We start from the raw sequence: 13667 nt of genomic DNA, 5'->3' as shown, positions 1-13667 counted from the left end.
CCAACTGCTGAGGGTCACCCCGGACTCCCCTCCTTGAGTCAAGTCCCCTGAGTCTTGCTGGTCCTCTTCAGGCTTGCAAAACTTCTTCTCTCTCTATTGCATTTGCCAAGGCCTGTTGGTAGTTTTCTTGCACCACTGACGGACTACATCTCAACTGCCGACATGGGACACCACTTGCATCACTTCTGGGACTCCTCTTTATCTCCAGTGCTGCTCTGTTGGCCTTCTTCGTCCACCGTCGACCTGGTCCTGTATCCACAGAAGGGTGGGTAGTAGCTCCTGCCACTACCAGACATTTGTAACACGAAGTGGACTTGGTCCCCTTCCTTTGCAGGTCCTCTTATGTCAGGATCCACCTTTGGGTTCTTCCAGTCTTGGTCGGGTCTTGCATAATCCTTTTCCAAAGTCCTCCTGTTGGGTTTGGGGAAGACCCAGTACTTACCGCTGCTCTCCTGGTCGCTGGGGTTCCGTCTGGTACTCACCTCTCGGGTTCCCAGTTCCTCCACCTCCCCTCTAACAATTCCACATCCTTAGTTGGGGGACTGTATCTCGCATTCCACTTTCTTAATATATCGGTTGGCCCTCCTCTAAGGCCTACACTATTTTCTATTGCTTTTGCCAATGCCTATCACTTTCTATGCTCTTTACTGATTGCTAATGTGTATATGATAGTGTGTTTACTTACCTCCAGTTGGGGGATTGCCTATTCAATATTCTAGTATATGTGTTACTAATAAAGTACCTTTAGTTTTGTAACACTGTGTGGTTCTTTCATGTGTAATTGTGCTGAGTGAGACTATAATAGTATTGCATAAGCTGTGCATGTCTCCTAGATAAGTCTTGGCTGCTCATCCACAGCTACCGCTAAAGAGCCCTGGCTTTCTAGCCACTACCTACACCTCACTAATAGGGTCTGGTATAAGGTAACAAGACCATAGGTGTCCCCCACACACCAGGCCAGTTTCCTATTTATTTTACACACTTCGCCCAAGGCAGATGCTAGTCCCCGGGGCTGCAAGCGGGGCGTGTGGCCCACACATATATTAAAATATTAGCCCTGGGGAGGTGGCGGTCCCCGGTACTGCCGGGGAAGTTCTGCAGGACCTCCCCCCCTACTTATTTCACTCATTTTCCCCTGGGGAGGTAGTGGTCCCCAAGGTGTGGGGGCCACATGGCTACCCCCACAGACTATTGAAATGAAGCCCGAGGGGGTGGCGGCCCCCAGGCATAAATAAACACAGGAGAGGGGCCCCGTGCATCCCTTCCATTATTTTTAACATGCCCCAGGAGCTGGCTCACCCGGGAGCTTTCTTAAAACTAGCGCAGGAGACCGTGTTTGTTTTCTTTTTAAAAATTTGCTGCAGATTTGTGACCCCTTCGCAAATTTGCAGCAAACATTTTTTTAAAAGTACTTTTTTGCCCTGGGGTGGTCCCCCCTCTGGGATCCCAGCACCAGAGGGCCCTTTTCTTAATCTTGTCTTTTTTCTGGGACTCAGCTGCAGCCGAGCCCCAAGATGGCTGCCAACACTTCCTTGTTGAAGTGGTCAATCAGATCTCCTCACTAGATCGGCAGTGTTCACGGAGTCTTCTCACCCCTATATATACATATGTGTTTTTTTCTTAATTATTTCAAAAACCCCAAATGGATTTACACAGAATAACAAAAAGGGTTTTTTCTAGCCCAAGAGCTAGCTTTTTGACAAATTTAGTGTAATTCCATCCATCGGTTTGGCCGCTATTCCTGTACAAAATCGTTATGGAAATTAACATGGAGAAAACACGTTTTAGAACTCCCCCAATAGTTTCTTGGCCCCCACTTGACAGATCACCCTGAAACTTTCAGAACAGCAGCTGATGTGAGCATCATATTTTTGGGGAACCTTTTGTGAAGATTTGTCAACTGGCGCCAAAGATATAGGCAAGTAAAAACGTTTTTTTCTATAGAACTAGATCCTAACTATAACTACCTAGCAGTTATAGTCATACTTATAGCTATACTTATGTTAAGAAACTATAACTAGTAGCCTAAAGTTACTTTCCGTGGTGTAGAGTAACACAAGGAAGTGACTTGCACTGACTTTCATTATTCCGGATTTACCAAGCAAGGCACGACCACGCAAGGTGACCTTGCATTGCTTTGTAAGTCTGACTATACTATTGTGTTGCCCTTGCGTTACCTTGAGTGATGCATGGACAATGCACACTATGATAAATCTGCCCATCAATGTGTGTATAACTTTACTATTATGAGTATCATTAGATGAAGTGAGTGGCTTTGTATTCATGTTGTTGAGAGTCACCAGTATATTTGTAGCAGAATTATAATAAATGTATTTGTTATAAAAGGGAATGTATACTCTATTTGCATGTACTTGATAAATTCATGAACTGTGCTCATTTAGAACCTATTTTGAATATGATGTTGGCCTAACATGTAACCAGACCCGAGTTGCACATGTTGCATTCTCATACAATGTCTTGCAAGTGTCTTGTTTTTCTCTTCCCTGCAGTTGTATTATCATGTAGATTAGACTTATTGTTTATTGTATTAGAATAGTAGACTATTGAACTTGTGAACTTTTAATTAGAGTTTTAATTAGAAGTTGTCATCGGATATGGAGACTGAGACCTTCTGTACAAGGCAGATTGGATTGTTCAAATTGAGAGCCAGGAAGCTAGGGAGTCGACTTGCTCCCAGAGAACACTGTCTTTGGATTGGTTGATTTGGTGGACAGTGATAGGAAAAAGCCTTCTAGCATCTTCCTTCAGGCTTTAATTGTATAATCTTTAGAACAGTTGAACAGACGCTCCTTAATTCTCTGGGAGAAGACTTCTTGACTTTATGTATTTCCCTTGCACAGAGTATTGAACTTCATGCCTGAACACTCATACTTTCCTCTTGACCCTAAAGCTGGGTTAATCTGATGCTGACTCCACCCTCATAGACCTTCCCCTTGGCACATCTGATATTTTATGGAACCTGCTTGGTTGATACTGTGTTTGCTGTATGTGATTCTATTTTGTATTTTATTTACTGATCATATACAAATTCAGACTGTAATATTACTTAAATATATATCCTCTTACAATATTATTTCTTCAGTATTGCCAATTCATTTTATTTGTAACCTGAACTAAATTTTGGTATGAAAAACTCTTAAGGAGTGAACATTATCCTTTCTGTTGTTCTTGTGGAGCCACAATGGTTTTACAATACTTGAAAATTATTGTGAATGTGTGCTCTTTTCCTACACCTCAAGTTGACAATTAAAGGTCCCTACGACTTGTTGGGGATCTCTTTGATAATTTTACTAGGAGATTGATATTTAAGAAACCCCTCTCTATCAAGTAGTAGTAATGCCAATGGTTTGTCACTGAGGTGCAGGGAGCTAAATTACTCTGGAAAAGAACTAGAGGATTCTCAAGTCTGAGTGGGTCTGGGTGGTGGGGGCGGCCAATACTTTAATTTCTTACAGTGATTTCCATAGGAAACATTTTCTCTGATACAGCAATAAACAGCTAAATAGAATTGCACAAAAAACCAATACCAAGACTGTTTACACAAAAGAGGACATCCTCAGTATTCTCCATACTAAAGAAAGTTATAAGAAAACCCATAACAGATTGAAAAGGTGGTCGATATCTTGCATGAGGACTCAAACATCAAATATCAATGTGTCTTCAGCAAGGCTCAATAATAAATGAAGGCCCACAAAACAGGATCCTCAGGTACAGACATCTGATCTGAATCCCTCTCTTCCTGGAACTTAAGCGTAATGATGAACAAGACCCATGACAAACAAATAACAAACAAAAAAGAATGTCAATGTCATACTCTTGCAAGAAACATGTGCCTTTAGATTCAGTGCCATTAATCCATTTTTGTGTGTTCAACAATTTAACCAGAAAAGTTAAAGTCAAAGGACAATGAAACACTGGTCTCTCGATATACATAGCAACAGATAATAAGGCCAAGATAACTGATCTGAAGCTAAAATGTTTCCTGTTCATTGGGGCTAAATCTCAAAAAGTGGTCTGTAACCCAGCACTCCAATGACCACCCTGAGTGCCAGTCACAACCAAGTAGAATTCATCCTTTCAACTGATTTCAACACAAATATTTTGCTTTTACCAAATGGCATTGACCAAATTGACTCACAAGATTTGACATGCCAGGATTCATATAACAGACCCCTAAAGAAGTCTAAACCCAACAATCTTGGCAAAGAGAGCCTGCCAGTATGTGTGGCGACTCGTCTTAGGACTTTCAATGGATGTTTTGTCACTGATTTTCCACTAGCAAATACCCACATTACTGCTAATTCAGGCTCACCCATTGACTTTACTATGGGTAGACGTGGACTGTTCTGCTTAATAAATGCCTTCAAAATAGATCAATGTCCACAAGTGACAGAATTGCTTACTGGGACGCAGTCTCTTTAGAAGGTGAGACCTCTGCTAACTTCAGCCACCTCAGAAAATGCATAAAAAACTAAAATGGAAAGGTCGCCTGTGTCATGAGTTAGAACAGCAATGCGAAGTTTTAGTAGAGCAAGCCAAATACTCCTCAACCAAAGCGTGGAAGAACTTTGCTGAAAACCCAATCAATCTTTACCCCAACACCTTGTGTCATAAAGGGGGCTCACTAAACATTTCAGCCAACAAAATAGATGGGATCTGCCCGAGCTCTGCTTTCTAAAAACAGAAGGAAAATGGAATCAAAGAGCCCTTAGGAAAAATCCTTGAAACCAGTCACTTGCAGAACAATTCAGGTCTATTAGTCACAAGTACAAAAGCGGACTTGGGTTGTGAAATGGGATGCCTATAATGAGCATTAGGCAACATTGATCCACACTAGTAGGGCAACAAAAAAATCCACAGACTTCTGGAGGACAGTAAGCAGCTTGGGAAAGGAGCCTTCACATAGTAATTGTAATTGTGATTGCATTTATATAGCACTTACTACCATTTTGAGGCATAAACCCAAATAAATCACTTCAGCTTTGTCTCAGGCGGGGCAATCGGGTGGCTTCTTTCATCGTATTGCAATTTGAAACTATAATCAAAAACCAGCATGGGCTGCCACTATCACTTTCCAAGCTAGACCCTGAGTTCTGGGTGGCAGCCCTTAGCACATTGTTCAATTACATCATGAAGCAGGACACCATACCTGAGTCATGGAGAGGGACAAACTTTCATCCAATTTTTAAAGGTGGTTGTAAATCAGATCCACTGAATTATCAGCCAATTGCTTTACTTGACAACGGGGCAAAATGCTATACCAGTCCTTTCTTACACGATCTGTGATCTTGGGCAGTCAAGCAGGAAATTATCCTGTTCAATCAGACAGATTCCGTCATGACATGGGCCTCTTAATAAACCTAACAGCCCTCACTATAGTGGTTTTACAAGATCTATCAAACAAGAACAACACCGTAAGCCTGTTTTGTCGATCTAAGGACAGCTTTTGATAGAGTTGATAGGTCACTGCTTTGGCCCAAGAAAGCCAATTGGGAGATATCTGAAATACCTTTGTAAGCAATCGTACTGTTTTACACCACTAATCGAATTCGGATTAAAACAGGTGACGGAAAAAGCATATCTCCGAAGGTAAACATGTATATCAGTCTGAAACAGGGCTGTGTGCTTCCCTTGAGCTTATATAATGTCTTTATTTCTGATCTTCCAACTGAACTGGATTTTGCAAATGTCCATGCTCTGAAATTAGGATTCTCCATGCAGGTAAAATAGTATTGTTGAGCAGAACCAAAATCAGCCTGCAAAGATTATTAGACACCTATAGTGAATGTACAGCAAAACATTGCTTAGAAATCAATTGAGGAAGACAAAGGTGATAAAATTCACCAGAAACATGACAAAGGGGCCCAGGTACTTAAACAATTCAAAGTTTCTCAGGATGGTATCATTGTAGACTCCAGATGTTCTTTTCCTGCTCACAAAGTCTCTATGAAAACCAAAGTGCTTCTCTATTGTCATCTTTCTTCACATTCCAAAGGGTCTGTGGGGCTGGTCAATGCTTCCATTGCTGAAAGTACTGAATGCCAAACGTTTGCCAACCCTCTTTTGTGTGGTTGAGAGGCATTAGAGACACTTAGGCCCAGGTTTAAAAAGGCCTAGTGCCTCCTTGCGAACATTAGTGTAATTTTTTATGATGCTAATGTGGCCAAATTCGCAGCACCAGATTTACAAAGTAGCGCAATGCATAATGTATGCAAGGGGGTGTTCCCCCATTAGAGGGAACACAAAAATGGCAATTTTTAGCAGCTATTTTTAACACCTTCACAGAGCAGGCATTAAAAGGGGGCACACCATTATTTTTAATGGGCCCATGTGTACTTTGCAGGATTAGCTGCAACATTTTTGGCGTTAATCCTGCAATGTACTACAATAGCGTACAAAATTATAGTCCCTAACCTGCGGCATTGTGCGCAGTATGTTAAATATGTCCCACACATGGTGGCATTAGCGTGGCGCTAGGGGGTGGAAGAAAAGTGGCACTGCATATAATGCAGTGCTAAATCTCAGGATCCACAGATATCTCTTCCACCTCCCTTGCAATGCTTCACCTGCCCAAATTAGACTGGAATTTGGCATGGTAAATCAATGACTAACCTAAAAAATGCTTGCTCGACCTTGTTAAACTATTTGCTCTGGCAAGAAATATCAAACCCAGCCCATAAATCGGCCTCTAGAGACAATTAGTGACAGTTGTCGATGTGCTTCTTTTAAGGCCAGGCAAATACATATTCACTGGACCATATCCTCCTTGGCACCATTGCATAGCCTGCAAGACGTCTCACCTCCATTCTTCCACGATGGTTGATCCGCTCTAGATGGTAGAGCTCCTAAACAAAGCGCAGGCAGGCGATGTTTGATGTGAACTGCAAAAGTTGAAATCAGGTATTGCGATGGTGCCAAGGTAGTGTAAGTGTGCATTAGAAACCAGGCATGTGAGTGTTGTGCAAATTTAGATTTGTCATCTAGAAAGGATTATGACCTATTTCCTTTTTTAACACACAACACAAGAGGGGATATGAGATATTAGAGCCCCATAGGTGCATCATTTGCATCTCTTGCAGGGAATTTTGCAAATACCTATTGTATACTGACTTTGGATTATATACTCACTGAATTCCATAAAGCCACAACTAAAGGGCTAGCAGTGTTTCTGCATATCTTATACCAGATCTTTATTGTATGAGCTTTCCTGTCCAGCTGCTGTTGTTTGAGGCCAAATTCCAACCTGACCTGTGCAGGGGAAGCAGTACGAGGAAGATTAAAGACTTGCTTGTAAGTTTTTATTTGTTGCTGATCCAGAAGTAAGGCGTCTTTCCCGTATAGGGCTGAGCTTCCGTATGTAATAGCTGGGAGGAATTTGGCCGACATTATAGACAGTAATGGTTTGTACGAAGGCCCTTTTACCTTTTGGCTAGAGCGCAGAAGGCGACCGCCAGGGCTTTACACTTCTGCGCAAAGTAACGCTTTTGCAGCACGAGGTTAGCCTTCTTGTCCATAGTAAAACCCAAGTATTTGTAGCAGCAAGTCATTTCAAGGGTAAATGCCACTCAACTTTATTTTGTTTACAAAATTAGAAGGGCATCCTATAGACATAGTTTTAGTCTTTGTGGTGTTGATTTCTAAATTGTTTGTCGTTGCAAAGTCACCCAGGGTGCTGACCAGCCGCTGCAGCCCTATTTTCGTGTGGCTCAATAAAACAATGTCATCAGCATACGAAAGATGCGATATAGACAAACTTTCCATCCTTGGAGAGTGCGAGTTGGTCGCGTCCAGCTTTGGGGAGAGATCCGCCATGAAGAGATTAAAGAGGTGAGGGGCCAGAACGCAGCCTTGTTTTAAACCTATATTTGTTGGTATCCTCCTTGAAATTTTAGAGCCATCTGCTACCTATACAATCCACTCTGACTGAAGTAGCTCACTGTGAGCTTCTCCCCCGGAAACTGAACAAATGGGTGCAAGCTTCCCAGACTGAAGGAGCCTATCTGCAAAGGAACTAATCTCCCTATGGAATCTCAGCAAATGGGTGCCTGCTTCCCAAACTCAGGGGCCCACCGCCAGAAACTCCACCAATGTTTGCAAGCTTTCCAGTCTCTTTATTTTTTATTATTTTTATTTTTTGACACTTTGTATAGCACAAACTCGACCCAAAGGTACTGAAGCTATACATGTGCACCATTTGCGTTACACAAGGACAGTTTCATTTTTGGTGGGCATGGGGAGATTAAGTGATTTTTTCTAGAATCCCAGGATGTTGAGGCGATGCCAAAACTCAAACCTGGTTCCCCAGCTATAAAGTCGGTAGCTTTGTCCATTGCACCACATCCTCTCCCCTTTGTGCCCAGCTGTAATAGGTTTGGGGTTGTTTGCCCCCAGAAACTCAGCTAACAGATGAAAGCTCACCAGACAGACTCAATGGACCCGACTACAGGAGAGGCTGCCCAACCTCAGAATATTACACTGACATGTGCAAGCTTCCCAGACTCAGTGACACACCTGCAGAGCAAACTCCAACAATAGATACAGCCTTCTCAGATTCAATGTGCCTGACTGCAGAGAAGCATGCCTGCCCTGAGAAACTCAGTCAATGGTTTCAAATTTCCAGAGGAGCTTGCCTACCTCAGAGAACAATTTTGATGGGTACAAGCTTCCAGAATTCAAAGGATCAGGCTGTGGCTTGCCTGAGGGTGCCCCCAACCTGAATTATGCCCATGGGTGCACACTTCCAGTACTGAAGGAGTCTAGGTGCAGAGGGGCTAACTAGTCACTTGAAACTCCGATGTTGGGTGCAAGCGTCCTGGTGTTAAGGGGCCTGTCTGTGCAGAGGCATGCCCTCCCTCAGAAACTCTTCCAATGAATGCAACCTTCTGGAACTCAAGGGGCTGTGTTGTTGAGGTTCTCCCTTGCCCCAGGAATCTGCTCTAACAGGTATAAGTTTCCTGTGTGCAAGGCTCAGTTTGGATGGGCATGAGCACTCTGGAAAAGTCTGCCGTTGAGTGCAGACATCCAAGTTCCCAGGGTAGGGGCTCAACCATCACAAAAACTCTGTGATGGGTGTCAGATTCCCAGACTCCAGGGCTCTGGCAGTGGAAAGTCTGGGGTTGCCTTTCCCCGAAGCTCCACCGATGATTACAAGCTTACTTAACTCAAGCGGCCCCGCTGTAGATTTCGTGGGACGTCCTCCCCTGGCCCGGACACTGGATGCAACCTTCCTGGAATCAGAGGGGCTGTCTGCAGAGGGGCTTGTTCATCATCAGATTATTTGATAATGGGTGGAATCACCCTGGAATCACTTGCGCTAGGTGTGGAAGGGTTGGAGGCGAGTGCCCCCGGAAACACTGATTATGGTTATAACCTATCTGAATTCAAGAATCCAAGCTATGAAGGGACTGGGAACTCTGCAGTCAGGTGCAAGGTTCCACAATTTAAGAGGTCCAAGCTGCAGAGGGCTCCCCCACCCACGGAAACTAAACTGCAGAGAGGCTCACTCACCCATGGAAACTTTGCCAATGGATGAATGCTTCCCAGACTCAAATGGCCCTGCAGCAGCGGGACTGGCTGGCTCATGCAAACTCTATTGATGGGTGCAAGACTCTGACTGATGGGACCCGGCTTTGAAAGTGCCCACAGAAACTCAGTGGATTGGTGTTGAACATTGGGCTATTAGTTGTGTGGTCAGCACAAATAATAGTTCCTCAATTGTCCTCAGTGGGGACCAAACACCCCATTGTAGCACCTGACCCCCACAGGGTAGCAAAGCAGAGTAGTCCAAGGCCAACTCAAGGGAGGTGGTGTGGGCTAGGAATCACCAATCACTGGCACACAATAATAATACTCAATCAATGATTGTCCAGCTAGTAATGTTTGTTTGGTTGAAGAAGTACATTTATTATGCACATACTACTAAATACTACGCAGTAATTTACAAATCTACATTGGCAGATAGAACATGCCATCACTGACATTGCGCAGAGCAGGGTCAAGCAAACATATTAGGTGTGTTCAAGTAGTCATTGTGTAATAATGATGTTACTTTGGCATGAATCATTGTCATAATTGCAATAATGATGGATCAATTAAACATATGCAATCTTCATGCATACCCTATAACGCATCTATCATAAATAAGTCTTGTGATTCTTTCATATACTTGGCATTAAATTGTACTGGACAGAACAGCCCATAAAGGGCACCTCAATAAAAACAGCAGTTTGAAAAAGCATTGCAATGTGAACATATAATCAGCCACTAGAGGGCATAATTACATGAAAACAGAGTGACAAAGAACATTTCAGTGTAACCATACAACAATCAATCAATCAGAAATTTTTAAAGTGCACTACTCACCCGTGAGGGTTTCAAGGCGCTGAGGAGGGGGGGAGAAAAGGGGGAGTTGCTGCTATTGCTCAAACAGCCAGGTCTTGAGAAGTTTCCTGAAGGTAAGGAGGTCTTTAGCCTGGCGCAGGTGGGTGAGTAGAGTGTTCCATGTTTTGCCGACGAGGTACGAGAATGATCTACCACCGGTTGTAGTTCTGCAGATGTGTGGGATGGTTGTGAGGGCAAGGTCGGCAGAGCGGAGATGCCAGGTCGGGGTGTAGAAGGAGAGTCGCCTGTTGAGGTATTCTGGTCCGGTGTTGTGCAGTGCTTTGTGAGCATGGGTGAGGAGTTTGAAGGTGATTTTGTTGTTGACTGAGAGCCATTGTAGATTTTTCAGGTGGTCTGTGATGTGGCAGTGGTGGGGGATGTCAAGGATGAGGCGTGCGGAGGCGTTCTCGATGCGTTGAATCCTCTTCTGGAGTATGGCTGTGGTTCCTGCGTAGAGGGCTTTGCCGTAGTCCAGCTTGCTGCTTGCGAGGGCTTGGGTGACTGATCTTCTGGTTTCAGTGGATATCCATTTATAGATCTTTCGGAGCATGCAGAAGGTGTTGAAGCAGGAGGAGGAGATGGCGTTGACTTGCTGGGTCATTGATAGTGAGGGATCCAAGATAAATCCTAGGTTGCGTGCGTGGTTGGTGGGAGTCGGAGCGGTTCCGAGAGTGGCAGGCCACCGGGACTCATCCCATGCGGAGGGGGTGGAGTCGAAGATGAGGACTTCCGTCTTGTCAGAATTGAGTTTGTGGCAGCTGCTCTTCATCCATTCCACCCTTAGAGGAAATAGCGCATAACACATTTTCAAGCCTTCCAGAATGTTATTACACACAAGGCATCAATCAAATGATTCACTCTCAGAGGTAGAGCAAAAGCTCCAGCTATGGGAAAACTTGAAAATGCAGGTAAAACAAGGGCTGGGGAGAATTTTAGGGTCCCTCCCAAAAGGTGATCCGGGGAGAGAAAGCACATCGTGCTGAACCCTTTGATGGTGGTACTGTCTTCCTATGACCACCACAGGCTATTGAAAAACATGTGTTGTAAAAGGAATGCCCACAAACCATTTTAGGCTGTTCCCTGAGTGCATTGTTGGCTCTCCTGCTGTGCCGAAGCAAGCAGTGCTGAGATTTTCCCTTGTTTTTGTTCTTCAAAAGGAGGCCTTTTACCGCATTTACCCTTTTAATTATTTAGGGAGAGGGGTGCCCAATCCCACCCGAGCACCCCAGAGGTGGCTGCAGTTGGAGGACAGCATGGGGAGCCCACCACTGGCTTCCCTTTCCTGCTACCTGTCTGGCCCACACCTCTGCGTGTGGCCATAGGAGCTAGCAATCCTTATTTGTATTTGCCCGCTCCAGCAGACAGATGGGTTTAATAGTGGCTGTTTCCCACCAGATCCTGGTTCCCAGGGATAGGGTCCTGGACCCCTCTTGTCTCTAACAGGGAAGCACAATAGTGCTGCCCCACATCTTTGTGGTGCTGGGGACCTGGCGGTGGGGTCCTGGCCCCTTCAATATGAATCCGGCCAGGGGATGGGGTCACTGGAGGAGTTAGGAACACAGGGATGGGGCCCCACACACACCCTCCCACTCAACATCATCAATGCAGCTTTCTTGTGCCATGCCCTGGGCCCTGGTCCACCCCAGGGGAAAGTTGATCAAATGCCAGTGGAGCCCCAAGTGCATCAGAGGAGAATTAGGTCAAAGGTCTGTAAACTTTAAAATGCCAAAACTCGGGCCGCGTTGGGCCGATCCTGGGCTCATTTTACCCCTAGTGGCGAGCTCTACCCACCAGGAGCAATAACAACAGCCCTCCTCACCTACAAAGTGTTTTAGTTCTCCAAAGGTTGGTCCTCCAGGCTCTCTGAGACAATTTTCCTTTGGGCTTTATTGATGGGTACAGAAAAGTCCACAGCTTCACCCAAAAGGTTCTCAGGGGGAGTAAGGGGACCAGCCTCACTTCCCCTTGGGGTGACCCACTGTTCCTGGGGTCCACTGGACTGAGTCCTGGGTCCTGACTGGGGGTCAGGGGGTTGCTCCTTCTAGTTCTCCATGGATCCAGCTACGTGGTGGGTGGAAAATCTGCAGGCAAGAGGTGAGTCTCCCCCTTGTTCAAGAGTTTATAAAGAAGAGAAGAAGGTCCCAGAAGACAGACACCCCTAACCAATCCTAGATGGGGTGCCTCACCTCTGTCCCAACCATTCTGCACAGCATGTTGGGACAATCCAAAATAGCCTCATCAAGGAGTCACTGGTCACATCATCTCCTGGGGTCTCAGCTCCACTCTTTGCTGACAACACTGCCAGGGATCTGTACACTAGAATTTCAAAGGCGGCCCCCGTTGGTTTGGTTCCGGTTGTCTGGTCACTCTCCTTTGTTCAGGGGGCTTGGGAAGACCCATCCCTGGTGCAGTGTGACAGCTGGGTAATTGATACAGGGCATTCCACCCCACCTCTTTTCCTCCTCAGGAGCAAGGAGAAGTAATGCTAATTGCTTCTTTTGTGTGGGGGCAGCCTTTGTTCCTGCTGCTGGGTACATGTGAACACCTGCATACATGCTTGAGTGCTGGCGATAACCATGTACAGTCCATTTACTGTGTGATTACCTTGGGTTTGACACTGGTAATGAGGCTCACATAAAGTGAAAAGTCCAAAAACCGGGTGAGCAAGAAAGCAAAAAACGGGCATACTGCTGGAGAAGAACCCAATGCAACAATGGGCACAAGCATCACTGACTTTGGAGGGGTTTACTTATCCCCACAAAATCTACTGAAAGATGAAGCTCCCAGTCTCAAGGCGCCTGTGTGTGAAGGGGGATCACCAATCCACAGACACTCCACTGATGGATGCAACCTTCCTCGACTCAGCTGCATAGGCTGGCCCACCCCTGAAATCTACGCCAACAGATGCAGGTGCCCAGATTCAAGGGGCCCATGCGTGGAGTGTCTGGGGGTCATCCACTTATGGAAACTCCTGCTCTGGATGCAAGCTTTCCAGATTCAAGGGCCCTAATTGCAGAGGAGCTGGGGGAGTCCAACCATGGAAACTCTAGTGCCAGGAGCAAGCTTCCCTGATTGAAATGGCTTGGTTGCAATACGATGGGTGCAATGCAGTTGAAAGCTGTGGACAGTGTGGGTTTATTGTATGTGGGTTTTATGCATATGGTCAACTTTGAATATGGTCAAGAAACACAGAAATGTACTGAAAAAATAAAGATTATACTGACATAGTTAGGCATGGCAATAAAATCGTAATATAGGTTAAAAAA

The sequence above is a fragment of the Pleurodeles waltl genome, chromosome 1_1, assembly GCF_031143425.1.
Source record: "Pleurodeles waltl isolate 20211129_DDA chromosome 1_1, aPleWal1.hap1.20221129, whole genome shotgun sequence".
Classification (NCBI taxonomy): Eukaryota; Metazoa; Chordata; class Amphibia; order Caudata; family Salamandridae; genus Pleurodeles; species Pleurodeles waltl.
This window is presented reverse-complemented; position numbering follows the sequence as displayed.